Source organism: Acinonyx jubatus, chromosome B2, assembly GCF_027475565.1.
Source record: "Acinonyx jubatus isolate Ajub_Pintada_27869175 chromosome B2, VMU_Ajub_asm_v1.0, whole genome shotgun sequence".
NCBI classification, from domain to species: Eukaryota; Metazoa; Chordata; class Mammalia; order Carnivora; family Felidae; genus Acinonyx; species Acinonyx jubatus.
The window spans coordinates 15,666,529-15,680,943 of NC_069385.1; the positions used below are offsets into that span (position 1 = coordinate 15,666,529).

Genomic DNA, 14,415 nt, shown 5'->3' on the forward strand with positions numbered 1-14,415 from the left:
AATAAAATCAGAGAGATAGGAGCTCTTCTGGGATTCCATCCAGTTATCCCGCATGCATCCATTATTGGCTGAGGATTTCTTGGCCTTGACAATGCCTTTTGATTTTACAGTTAACCTTGCCACCTATCCAATCCATAATCACTTAAAAGGCTTTCACTTGAGCATCATTAAAAAAAAAAAAATTCTTAAGGGAAACTGAGGCTTTCAGAAATCCAATAATAGTATAATTTGTGGGAGTCTGGGTGGCTCAGTCAGTTGAGCATCTGACTCTTGATTTCTGCTCAGGTCATGATCCCAGGTTTGTGGCATAGAGCCCCCCACCCCTCCAGCTCCACACTGAGCCTGCCATCTGCTTAAGATTCTCTCTCTCCTTCTGCCCCTCTCTGCTGCTTGCTCTTGCTCTCTGAATAAAAATAAAAATATAATAGTATAATTTGTAATAACCGTGTTTTCAAAGTGCAGTTTCTCCTTGCAGTGGAATCACTACACAGTTCTTAAATTTTCAATAAAAATACACTGCCCGAGGAAACACATAGTTGATGAAACCCCAAGTCACCTGGCAGAGAACCAAGCTGAGGAAGTCCCTTCTCTATTAACTCCAGCATCAAGTTGTTCCAGAATTCAATTTTATGAAGTCTAATTCTGGTCACGGCGGTCAACCTTGTAACTCTTCTTCATGACAACATAAGATATGAAAAGATTGAATTCCCACAGTCTTTTTAAAAGTCAGCATCGGTTAGGGTGCCTGGCTGGCTCAGTTGGTAGGGTGTGTGAGTCTCGACCTTGGGGTTGCAGGTTCAAGCCCTACATTGGGTGTAGAGATTACTTAAAATAAAAGTCTTGAAAAAAAAAAGTCAGTATTGGTGATGGATGCATTAACTGACTAGATGGGAGGAATCCTTTCACGATGCATATATACATCACCACTATACACACTTTGTGTATCCTACAATTGTATTTGTCAGTTACACTAAAGCTGGGAAAAAAACAAATACACACAATGAAAACATTTTAATCAGTGTTAAATTTTTTTTTTCTCTGAGTAACAGCAATGCACTTCCGTGTAAGTGGGAGCAGGAAAAGTGCTGGGCTGGCCCCTGTCCGGATGCCTTTGAACTTTCTGGCATGTCAAGACATGAGTCAAGTGACTCTTCAAGGCAACATCTGATGATGTGTCCTTTGAGGGTTGAGAGGGACGACTGAGTCTAGAGGGAGGCCTGAGCTGGACTGTGGAAAGGACCACAATTTGGGACCAGCTGGCACAATGCTGTAGAACATGCAAGCTGACGGTGGGGGGATTCTGGGCATGATGACGGTTTAATTAAGCAAGGGAGGGAGATAAGGATGAACAAAGCAAGTTCCAGCCTAGATTTCTCACGAAACTGCATGTGTGGATAGTATATTATGATCCTTCATACCTCGGTACAGACTTCTGCTTTCCTTTATAACAACAACAGAGGCAGAAAGCTACCAGCTGTGTGACCTAGTACACCTCCTGGAAATGCTTCTTCCAGATTCAATGCCAGGCTGAATTTGGGCCGTGGTGTCTAGGAACTCTTCTGCTGCTCAAGTTTTGGAAGAGCACTGTTAGGAAGTTGCACCCAGAGGAAGACAACGGTACAACAGTAGGCGGGATGCATTGGAGGAGGTGGAGGCAGGGCGAGGAGGTCTTCAGGATGGGCTGTTGGGGACCCCCTGAGATTTGGCTCTGGTAGGAATGGGGGTGGAGGTGAGGAGGAGAGGGACGATCTGGAGTCTGAGCACCCAGGCGGACTGGAAGTGGAGTGAGGCCTGAGAGGCTGCAAGGAGATAAAGCAGAGGAGAGAGGAGGAGAGTTCGGCTTGGGACACATTTAGTCTGCGGTTCTGATAGGGGAAGGCAAATATTTTGCAGTTTGGGAACAGGCAGTCCTGGGCACATCCAGCATAAACCAGAATCTCCAGCTCATTCTGCTATAATGTTAAATTTTATCCTGAAATGTGTTTATAAATCTGGCACGCTGAGGTATATGTTAAATAAACACGAACTCTGAGACGAGATAAAAATGCCTCCTAAGGAGCTCTGGGAAAATGCAGAACTATCTATCAGGCGCCCGGGTGGCTCGGTCAATTAAGCCTCCAACTTTGCTCAGGTTACAATCTCAGGGTCTGTGGGTTCGAGCCCCGCGTCAGGCTCTGGGCTGACAGCTCAGAGCCTGGAGCCTGCTTCAGATTCTGTGTCTCCCTCTCTCTGCCCCTCTCCTGCCACGCTCTGTCTCTCTGTCTCAAAAATAAATAAAACATGACACACAAAAAAAACCCTCTCTCCAGCACTTGAGGTCTTATTCCCTTGTGATGTCACACGTTTATTGCTCTGGTCTCTCCTTTTCTTTGTTTGCTCGTTTGTCTCACAAGGTATACGTGTTTCTCATGGCAAAATTCGTAATATGACAATAAATTTGGGGGCTTTCGACTTGTATTTAGAAACCTGTCACGGAAACCACTCCTATAACATGTTAGTTGTCTAAAGCTTGTTTTAAACGAGTATTATCTGATTTAAATATTTTCCTAAACAACTGAAGGAAACATGCAAACAACCAGTGTTAGTCAAAAGCATCAGATTAAGAAATCATGAAATTCTCCAAAGAAAAATGGAGCGATAATGGTTACAAAAATATTTTGGCTGTTACACAGCAAGATAATCTGTAAAAGAGAGGTTAACAGTATGGAAAGGATATCACTGCTGTATTATTGCTTTAGCAGAGGTATCACTGAAGAATTAGAACTGATCCATGTAGTGGGGTCAGACAAAAAGCCAGCCCCTCCTTGGGAGCTGGAAATAATAGACTACCAAGTGAAAATGTTGTAGGGTCAAGCATTTCCCCTGCTTTAACAAAGTTGGCAATCAGTGGGTTCACCCTTAAGTGAAATCAGATTATAAATGAAATCTAGTTCTCCGAGAACTAGAAAGAACCAGCAAAGTATAAACTTTGCTGGGGGGCGGGGGGGAAGCACCAGCAAAATATACACTTGTGTGAGAGATCTTTTCCTTTTATAAAAATAGTAAAAGTCCTTGGGTTTATCTCTGGACTTTGGGGCCCTCAAACAGACGTCAAGTGAATGGACACTGGAGCCAGGCTGCCTGAGATGAAATCTTGGCTTACTCTCATTCTAAATTGCTTAGAACTTTGGAAGATCACAGTCTTAAAAATGAGCACTGGGTGTTGTATGGAAACCAATTTGACAATAAATTATATTTAAAAAATCATTTTTTTTAACTACCCCATATATACAAACAAATTCTTTAAACATTTTCTTTCCTTTGAGAAAATAACGGATTCAGAAAGTTTGTAGGGAGCGGCTGGAAGCAAAAGACGTGCCTTATCCCCAAGAACTTAGAAATCAGTTGGCTTCACTGGATTAAACAAAACGGAGACTTGCAAGACACTTTATAAGGACACTATTTCCCCAGCCAAGACAGAACTCTAACTGAATACATTAACATATATAAAGAAGGAATGTGGTAATCACAATAGAGGTTATTGTACAATGGGAACTCAGGGGAAAGGCAGTGGACCTCAAATGTTAATACTGTCTTGTCCACCTGATACTTAATTTCTCACCAAAATTAATAAATGAGATTTTGAGTTTTAGAAGATTCCATGCCCCAAGCCTGCAAACCTGTGGCTACAGTCTCCCCATCCATTCACAGGACATGTCAGGAATGTTCCAGAAACAGGACCCTCATGTCACAGTATACTCTAAAACAGCAATGAAAAAAAATGAACGCAGTTCTTCAGGGTCCTTTTGCTCCCACAAGTTGGACCAATGGGTCTTGAAGGACGAATGTTAAAAATTCCACCAAAAAATATGATAATTTGCCAAACATTCCATTAAATCAACTTTTAAAAGCAAATGTGGTTTCTAAATTAAGCAAAACCCCAGCTTCTTCTAGATCTTTAAAATGTCTTTGTTATTTTGGAAACTCTTATGGCTTTGGGTGGGGAGTGTGGGATTTTCCTGACCCTATTTTAGACACGCTTTAAATTTCTTTTAAAATAATGCCAACTTTCTTCCAAAAAACAACAAATAATTCCTGTTAATAAGACATTTGTAAAAGTTGAAGGTGAAAAGTTTCTCATATGCTCTGCTCTGGCTTGTCAGGATTGGTTCTGGCTTTTGCTGAAGTTTTCACAAAAATAATCAAAACTATTTTGATGATTTTTCTGATTCAGACCAGGCTACATTTTATTAGCAATTGAGATTTAGCCAACTATGTTCATATGATATATATTAAAACTATAATATATAAAGTGATCCTCATCTACTCGTCTCAACAATATCATAAAAATAAATTAGCCTAATTTTTGAAAAGAGATTTTTATCTTCTGCTGAGTTCAGAGACTTAGCCTCAGTTGAAAATAACCTCTTTATAAGCTTGCATTACTAGTCATAAATGTCCTTGGTCTATAAAGCTTCCTCTAATAAAAGAGAAAGAGAAGGAAGAAAGATACAGAAAGTTGAGCACTCAGCTAACCAGTTCTTTTTTTTTTTTTTTAATGAATGCCTCAGCCTTCCCAAGGACAGATGTCTCTTGAGGTTGTTCCTCAAAGCTTCATCGTTGATACAAAACACTGATTTATGAGGATAAACTGTCTTTATTTCATTGGATCAATCAGCCACAATTACTTATTACCGGCGCCATACAGAGCAGTGACCAGGAGGTACAGTGAGTTAAAAAGAGAGGAAAAGGTATTTAAGTCTAACCTCAAGGACTTTCAGATTAATGAGGAACCGTAAGATATGGAAAAGAGGAAAACCAAAAAAAAAAAACAAAACACAACCACAGACAAAACCAGTCACTGAGCGATATTGAAAACGTGGCAAGTCACAGCTGGAGTTGTAGAAGGACCTGGTGATAGCCAGAGAAAGACTTCACTGGGGAGCTGCATCCAACTCCACAAGATAAAATGAGAAAAAGTAACACTCCTCTAATTCAGCACATCATGCTTCAGGCTGCGCCACTGTATAAGCACCTATGTGAACAAAACTCCCTGAATCTGTCGTTAGACACTGCAGTGTTCACCCGTAGTCACAGAAACTCCGACGTCAGTGTAGCCTGACTTGCCCCAAAGCAAAACCAAATCCAAGGCCCAAGCTTATGTTTTCCAGTTTTGACATCGCAATCATACATGTGTCGGAGACTGGTAAGCTATTCACCGAGCCTGGGTAGGCACAGCCTTTGGTTTGTGGCTGGCGAAGCGTGTGGCTTCCGTGTTTGCTCTAAAAAGCTCGTGAGTGATTCCATGTGCCCTCTCTTCTCCTGTCTTCTGGCTAGACCCTGATTCCAGGATGACCTCCACATATTGAAGGTGGTACAGCCTCCAACAGCCTGGATCCCTGAATATCTGCATAGAGCAGATAACGCCCTTACTTCCCACACACACGCATCCTGGGCAACTGGATTTCCTAAGAGTACATTCTATTCTGTTAAACCACTGAGCTTCAACAACTAGCATCACCTTAACTATACAATGTGTCCTTTTTAAAACACAGAAAACTAAAAAAAAGAGATGTGTCATCCTGTTGAACTATGTTGGAGAATGTTAGAAATTTATGAAAGGAGTTGTATTATGAATTCATATTTATTTTTTATGTATTTTTTAAGTTTACGTATTTTTTTTAATTTATTATTATTTTTTTTAACGTTTATTTATTTTTGAGATAGAGAGAGACAGAGCATGAACAGGGGAGGGGCAGTGAGAGAGGGAGACACAGAATCTGAAACAGGCTCCAGGCTCTGAGCAGTCAGAACGGAGCCCGACGCGGGGCTCGAACTCACGGACCGCGAGATCATGACCTGAGCCGAAGTCAGACACTTAACCGACCGAGCCACCCAGGCGCCCCTAAGTTTACTTATTTAGATACAGAGACAGCATGAGCGGGGGAAAGGCAAAGAGAGAGGAAGAAGAGAGATAATCCCAAGCAGGCTCTACACCATCAGCACAGAGCCCGACATGGGGCTTGAACTCACGAAACCGTGAGGTCATGACCTAAGTCAAAACCCAGACGCACAACCGACTGAGCCACCCAGGCGCCTCTCATATTTATTTTTTTTTAAGTAAAAGATAAAACATCTGCATGGTGAGTAAAATTAAACCTGTAAGTATAGATATAGTTAGAAAAAAAACATGGAGAGAGAAAATTATTTGAGGGAAATATTTTTTTTACCCAGTCTGTAATAGAAGTGGCTGTTTGGTTCTCACCCCATCTGCCTTGCCAGCCATGCCCCCTGTACCAAGGGCCAGAATAGCTTCTGTCTCAGGTGGAGGCTCTTCATTCATCGAATAAGAAGGTTTTGAATGGATGGTTTCCCACAAAGCACCCCCCCCTTCTTTTTTTCTGTGTAACACTTCAGTGAAATTCACAGGGAAGAAAATATACAAAACAGATCATCCTGGCACTGCTCTGGTTGAAGTACAAGTGAGTATGTGGCTCCAGCCCCAAACTGCTCCTGGTGCCCCTGGAAACAACAAAACCCCAGGGGCACTTAGGAGCATAGTTTAAAAGCCACAATTTACATTATTCAATCACAAACTACTAGGTACGGTCACACTAAACATCCTTAGTTTCTCTTATAACTTGTAACAATTGCTTTGCCTTGGACCAGTTTATCTGCACGTCCGGAAATTATTTCAATTTTCAACCTACGTAACGTCTTACCTAATACATTCCATTTTCCTTTAAACTATTTTTTAACATTCATCCTCCTTCCATTTTTCACTGCCATCCGCCTAGTTCAGGCCCAGATTGCATGACTCCTTTGCCTCAGTTTCTCCCAGTCTCCCGATCCATCCTGCACACATTCTCTTGAGACCTCTATGGTCAGAGCTGACCTGGTCCCGGGACTTCCCCTGACCATTCAATCCTGTCTTAAATAGTCTCTTCTCCTTCTACCCCGCTACCCAGAGTATATCGCTTCCTCACATTAAATCGTAAATAAACCTGTTTGTTTGCCCTCACTGGATATAAGCCACTTGAGGATGGAATTTTTATTTTGCTCATTACTACATCCCCAACACCTGAAACAGTACAGATCATGTATTTGTTGCTCAGTAAATAATTCTATAAACGAATAAATAAATACCCCAGAGTATATAGCACCTGAATATTACTCTTTTCAGCTCAAAAACATTCAGACTCCAACATTAGCAAGCCCTGTTGCCCTTTTGCAGCCTTCTTTCCTGTCTGAGTCTCCTGGATGTTGATACAGCAACACAGATGATTCTCAAAGGCATTACATGGAGGGAAAGACACCAATCTCGAAATGCCTGTATTGTATGATTCCATTTATATGACATTCTCAAAAGGACAAAACTTTAAGGGCAAAGAACAAGATCTGTGATGCCAGAAGTTATGGGTGGGGATAGAGGCGACTCTATAAAAGAATAGCAGTGGGGGGAATTTTAGAGGGTAACAGAACTGATCTGTATCCTGACTATAACGTTGGTCAATAATCTATACATGTGATGCAATTCATAGAATTGAACTCCAAAAGAAAACAGGAAAAAAATAAAATAAAATATAGAAGTGCCTGGGTGGCTCAAAGTGTCTGACTTCAGTTTAGGTCATGATCTCATGGTTCGTGAGTCAGCCCCACATCGGGCTCTGTGCTGACAGCTCGGAGCCTGCTTCGGATTCTGTGTCTTCCTTTCTCTCTGCTCCTCCCCCACTCACGCTCGCTTTCTGTCAGTCTGTCCATCTCTCTCTCTCTCTTTCTCAAAAATAAATAAAATGGGGGCGCCTGAGTGGCTGGCTCAGTCAGTTAAGCATCCGACTTCGTCTCAGGTCATGATCTCGCGGTTTGTGAGTTCAAGCCCTACATCGGGCTCTGTGCCGATGGCTCAGAGCCTGGAGCCCGCTTCGGATTCTGTTTTCCTCTCTCTTTCTGCCACTCCCCTGCTGGCATTCTATCTCTCTTTCAAAAATAAATAAACATTAAAAATATTAAAATAAACATTAAAAAGTTAAAAAATAAATAAAATATAGATATGTAAGAAAAATACTTTTTAGTCCTGTGTGTCCTAAGATCCAGAAAAGTTGAGTTTTTGCTCTCCCCCATCTCTTGCTATGATTTTCCGGCCCCCTGCTATAACCTCTCCTATAACCTCTCCTGTTTCTATCCCCTCCTTGCTAAGTCTGTCTGTACTGGACTCTCCACGATGAAGGTCTTTTGCAACAAAACTGCCAGATTGATCTTTCTAGAACATGACTTTTACCACTTCCCTCCTCAGAAACTTTCAGTGGCTCCCTATCACCTACAGCGGTGGTTTCCAAGCCTTTCTCCTTTTAAAGCCAATGAATCCTTGTCAGATGCAGTCTTTCTCAGGAGCCCAGTATGCAGAAGAGACTAATTTGGAGATTCCCTGGTCACCCAGTTGACACCCCATGATTTCCATCTTACACACCACCCCAAACCCCCAAAGCATCTCCACAGAACCCCTAAGAACTCCTAGAAGGACTAGTTGAGTCACCAGTTGAGAAGGACCAGTAGTCACAAGGACAAAACCTAACTTTTTAGATCTGGGTTTCTGATCTCTAAGCTCTTACTATTGGTCCTAAAGAATTTATGGGACCATAGAAAGGTCAGAGAACTGGCAGATTTGGGATTCAAGCCCCAATCTAACCACTGACCAGCTCTGAGGACCTTGTTGAGCCTCTGTTGCCCCACAGATCAAGTTAAGGTAATAATAACCTCTCAGAGTGCTCTTGTGACGACACCACATAGTATGTGAATTCTTCTGTAAAGTACAAAGTGCTTTGCAAAATGCGTGATAGAATATTATTATGGGAGGCAATGTAAGTGGTGGCAAAAAATATGGGTTTGGGCCCTTTCGACCTTGTTCATGTACAGGTTCTGTTGCTGCCTTTGGAGTTTCTTATTCTCTCAGAGTCTTAATGCATGTGTAAAATGGAGCAAATATAGTATCACATTAGGACATGAAAACCTCCAGAGGAAGAAGAGGGTTATCTCTTTCCATAAGCCTCTTTTTTTTTTTCTATACTGTGCCTTTTATTCCCATGACTTATTCATTCCATAACTGGAAGCCTGTACCTCCCACTCCCCTTCACCCCTTTTCCCCATCCCCTCACCACACTTCCCTCTGGCAACCATCAGTTTGTTCTCTGTGTTCATAGGTCTGATTCTGCTCTTTGTTTGTTTGTTCATTTGTTTTGTTTTTTAGATTCTACATATGAGTGATCTGTATGGTATTTACCATTCTCAGTGTGACTTATTTCACTTAACATAACACCCTCCAGATATTACCCTTGGGATAATATCTTCCTGTTGGGAAGCCAGGCTCCTCAATATAATAAAATATTTCTCCATTCCATGAAGAATTTCTGTCTGTAGTATCTACAGTCTACAATTATGGAATATTTTCAATTGTTGTAACCGAAAATAAATCATATCCTTCGGTTCTTACCAACATATCCAATTATATCTCTATCAATCTATCTGTAACATTAAGTAGCAGAATAATCGAACACCTAACTGGAAACCACATGGTTAATTAGTGACCGAGTTGGGACAGGCATTCAGTTTCCTTGCCCCAGTTACCAAGGCTTTGAACAAGAACCCACCTCAGTAATGGAAGGTAGTGATGGATCTTCTCTAAGATCACCATTATTGGGGTTTCAGAAATTCAAATCCCTTTCTGTTTAGGAACTGATGGGAAAGGAAACAGAAGTATAGAATTAAGGCATATTTTTACAGATTAATATAAAAGTGAGCCTCATTTCATTTGCTATGGAAGACAAGGCAAGAATTGAGATCATTGATTTGAACAGATTTGGGATTCCACCAAGATAGCAAAACCATTTTTATATCATCCCTCTGGTTGGAAGAATGAGCCAGTGCATTCTTGTGAAATCACTTCCATCTGTTCACAAAAATAATTTCCCTTCAAAATAACTCCCCACTTGTTTTCAGCTGGTTGGTGGCCTGAAAGATGAGAGGCTTCCATTTCATTGCTGGATCTGCTGATGCTCAGCCCTTTGCACCAAATTCTTAGAGACAGCTCACTCTCCCAGTGTGATGTGCAGCCTGTTGTAAAATTCCACGAGTTTGTATGTGTCCAATGGTACAAAATGTAATGATACAGAAAAACAATCCCTATTTCTGCCCCGCCCATTCCTGATCATTATTCTAAAACGTTATCATTGATATTTAGAGCTCAGGTTTTTTTCTACTTCTACCAAGCCTTCAACATACTAATCATTTGTAGTATGACTTATGATAGGCATAATCGCGTGACTCAAATTTCCAATGATAGTATATTTACTCATTTTTTAAAAAAATTAATTACGTGCTAATTAATTATGCTAAAGGAATAATAAATTCAATAAAAGCCATAAATTGGGGCGACTGGGTGGCTCAGTCAGTTAAGCGTCTGACTCTTGGTTTTGGCTCAGGTCGTGATCTCATGGTTTCTTGGGTTTGAGCCCCGCATCTGGCTCTGCACTGGCAGCATGGAGCCTGCTTGCAATTCTCTGTCTCCCTCTCTCTCTAACCCTCCCCCACTAGCACTGTCTCTGTCTCTCTCAAAATAAATACATAAACAAAAAAAATTTTTTTTAAAAGCCATAACTTGAGTTTTGGAGTTTAGCAGATTGCAGTTTAACTTTGGCTCTATCATTAACTAGTTAACTGGCCTTGTGCCCAGTTACTTGAAATCACTGAGACTCAGTGCTCCCGTATGTATAATGGAATACAAATATTTGCCTCCAGGATTTTTAGGAGGATGTCATTCCACATTATGAGTAAAGCACTTAATACTGAGCCTGGAACATAGTACTCCACAAATGATATGTATTCTGATTATAGCACATCTATATATACTTCATATTCACTGACTGTCAATAATTATCATAAAATTGAAAACACATGCAAAAGAAATTGTGTTGAATTTTACTTCTTGCTTTATACTTTAAATGGCTTTCTGACTTCTGATTGTCAGGATCTTTAAAATATTTTTAAGAGTTCTGGGTGGCTCAGTCGGTTAAGCATCTGACCCTCAATTTCAGCCCAGGTTATGATCTCACAGTTTATGAGTTCAAGCCCTGCATTGGGCTTTGTGCAGATGGTGTGGAGCCTGCTTGGGATTCTCTCTCTCTCTCTCTCTCTCTCTCTCTCTCTCTCTCTCCCTCTCTCCATTTCCCTTCAGCTGTCTCTCTCTCTCTAATAAATAAAAACTTTAAAATACATAAAGAAAATAAAATACTCTTAAGAGTTCTAAATAGGAAAAAACATTCCAAGTACTTTTTCATCTCTTAAAAAAATCTCCTAATAGTAAAGTTAAGGACAACTCAACCCATGTGCACATGTCACATCTTTCATTTCTTTTATTTTTTTTAAGGACCCCTGGTAGGTACCAAGCTGGATAGTAGAGGATTAGCATTAAGTGAAGTTTGAGATGGGAAGAAAAAATGCTGTATAATGTGTTTCCTCTTCGGCTCAAAACAAAACAAAACCAAAACCAACCAACCAAACCCTATAAAAATAAATCCTGTCAGGGCGCCTGGGTGGCTCAGTCAGTTAAGTGTCCGACTTCGGCTCAGGTCCTGATCTTGCAGGTCGTGAGTTCGAGCCTGGCATCAGGCTAAGAGCCAGGAGCCTGCTTCAAATTCTCTCTCTCTCTCTCTCTCTGTCCCTCCCCTGCTCACACTCTGCTCTCTCTCTCTCTCTCTCTCTCTCTCTCTCTAAAATAAACATTTTTTAAAAATTTAATAAATCAATCCTGTTATGGGGCGCCTGGGTGGCTCAGTCGGTTGAGCGTCCGACTTCAGCTCAGGTCATGATCTCACAGTTCGTGAGTTCAAGCCCCACGTCGGGCTCTGTGCTGACAGCTCAGAGCCTGGAGCCTACTTCAGATTCTGTGTGTCCCTCTCTCTCTGACCCTCCCCTGCTCTTCTGTCTCTCTCTGTCTCAAAAATAAATTTAAAAAAATAATAATTAAAAAAAATAATAAATCCTGTTATGTCTTCCGCCAGCTTTATGAAAAGGAAAGGAGAAAAATCAGAGCAGGTGTTCTTAACTGTTTTTGTGCCATCAACTTCCCAGATAAAGTGTCTTGATTTTTGACATAATAATGAAACAATAATTTAAGATAACTGTAATGCAATAGGAAAGATGTATGATTTCCACAGGTGACAAAGGTACAGGTACCCTTAATATTGCTAAAGTTCAGGTCTTATATACAAAATGGAAGGAAATACCTGAGGAAGCCAGGTAAAAACCTAAAAATGTGCTCATTATAATTGCAACTGTTTAAATATAGAATAATATGAAAGGAAATGAGTTGAAAATTTGAGATTGAATTATAGACATTCTAAAACTTTTTTTTTGCCAATATTGCTGCAATTAAAAATCATTAAAGATCATTAAACCATGAAAAAATTTAAACGTGACATAAAAAACTGAAGGAAATACTAAATTGCAATTCGGGATTAATGAAAATAAAGATGACATTTTTTCCCAACCACGTTTGCAGACCGCCTGGATATTTCTTTTTTTTTTTTTTAACTTTATTTATTTATTTTGAGAGAGAGAGAGAGAGAGAGAGAGAGAGAGAGAGAGGAGAGAGAGAGAGAGCAAGTGGGGGCAGGGCAGAGAGCAAGGGAGAGAGAATCCCAAGCAGGCTCCATACTGTCAATGCAGAGCCGGATGAGGGGCTCGAACTCACAGACCGTGAGGTCATGACCTGAGCCAAAATCAGGAGTCAGACATTTATTGACTGAGCCACCCAGGCGCCCCCCGCCTGGATATTTCTGATGAACCCCTTGGACACCACTCGAAAAATTTCTACACTGAAAGCATACCATGCCCCATTCCTATCTTCTTTTTTTATTGATTTTTTTTTAATGTTTATTTATTTTTGAGAGAGACAGAGACAGAATGCAAGTGGGTTGGGGCACAGAGAGAAGGAGGCACAGAGTCTGAAGCAGGCTCCAGGCTCCAAGCTGTCAGCACAGAGCCTGACGCGCAGCTTGAACTCACAAGCTGTGAGATCATGACCTGAAGTCGGATGCTCAATCGACTGAGCCACCCAGGCGCCCCACATTCCTATCTTCTTAAACGTAAGGTACATTTGGAATATTTAGCTCCCTTAAATTTTCTCAATCACAGTAAAAATTAATTTGCTGTATTAAAATTTACAAAACAAGGAAACAAATGTGGTAGTGCTTTTTCCCTTCGAGCAAAGGTTAAATGAACAGAAAGCAATTATTTTTACTTTCTTACAAAGTTTTTTTCTAGTGTGACTTTTCTATATTGTTAACAGAATTCTATTTCTTTTTTTCTACTTTCTCCGAGTATTCATTTTATTTTCAAATTCATCTACTTTGCTATATTTCTATGATAAACCACTATAATATTTTGTGGCAAGGATTATATGTATACATAAAATTTTGGCCAAGAAAGGAATGAAGTTGAAACCACAAGAATGTGTGCAGTCAACAATGAAAATTATACTGTGCCAGTTCTTGCTAAAATCTCTGCTAAATAGTAGAAGGAAAATCCAGCCACTTTATTATGCTAAAGGATCTCCCCCTTGTGCCTAAACTCTGTATTGAACTTAAGCAGGATTGAAAGTCATGATATATGGCATGACTTTAAAAAAAGAAAGTAAGGAAAAAAGTGACTTCCCTTCTCATATCAAGCAATTACTCAATATTGAGGGTTTGGGGCTACAAGTCTAATACCATTCTAGCAAGACCAGAATAATTGAGTGGCTTCAAATAATTTGCAGTAACTGAAGACTTGCAAATATTTTTTTAAATGTTTATTTATTTTTGAGAGAGACAGAACGCAACCAGGGGAGGGGCAGAAAGAGAGGAAGACACAGAATCCAAAGTAGGCTCCAGGCTCTGAGCTGTCTGCACAGAGCCCAACACAGGGCTCAAACTCACAAACCTTGAGATCATGACCTGAGCTGAAGTCGGACGCCCAACCGACTGAGCCACCCAGGTGCCCCAAAGACTTGCAAATCTTAATGAGGGTTAGTTGTCTGAAGATGTTCATTTCAGCCTCTTTTATAATAGCAAAAATTTTGAACAATCTACATAGCAAAAGAGAATATGATCTAGTTCTATGATGAAATGTTTGTAACCATTACAAATCACATTTTTGAGGAATTTTCAACAACGGCAAATTGATCACAATATAATATCGAAGGAATAAAACAGTATTCAAAGAGGTATATATTTATGGAAAACTCCCAATTATATAATATATACTTCTTTATTCATTCAACAAGTACTAAATGATCTAATTGATCAGGCTAACAGAACATTTCATCCTTCAGACTTCAATCTGGTGACCTCAATCACTCAGAGGTTTAAAAAATTATTTAAGGGGTACATGGGTGGCTCAGTT

General features: G+C 40.4%; 1 protein-coding gene across 2 annotated transcripts in view; it reads right to left on the bottom strand.

The window, feature by feature from the left end:
- Nucleotides 1–1,213: 1,213 nt before the first annotated feature.
- Nucleotides 1,214–14,415, bottom strand: part of ARMT1 (acidic residue methyltransferase 1) — a 31,372-nt gene continuing 18,170 nt past the window's right edge. Inside the window, exons 7-8 of one of the 2 annotated variants that reach the window (XR_008298263.1) lie at nt 9,624–9,708; nt 1,214–1,799 (exon numbers count right to left, since the gene is read on the bottom strand). The gene's annotated coding sequence lies outside the window, so the exon portion shown is untranslated. The remainder of the gene's footprint in view (nt 1,800–9,623; nt 9,709–14,415) is intronic. The other variant, XR_003419249.2, reaches the window with a different exon arrangement.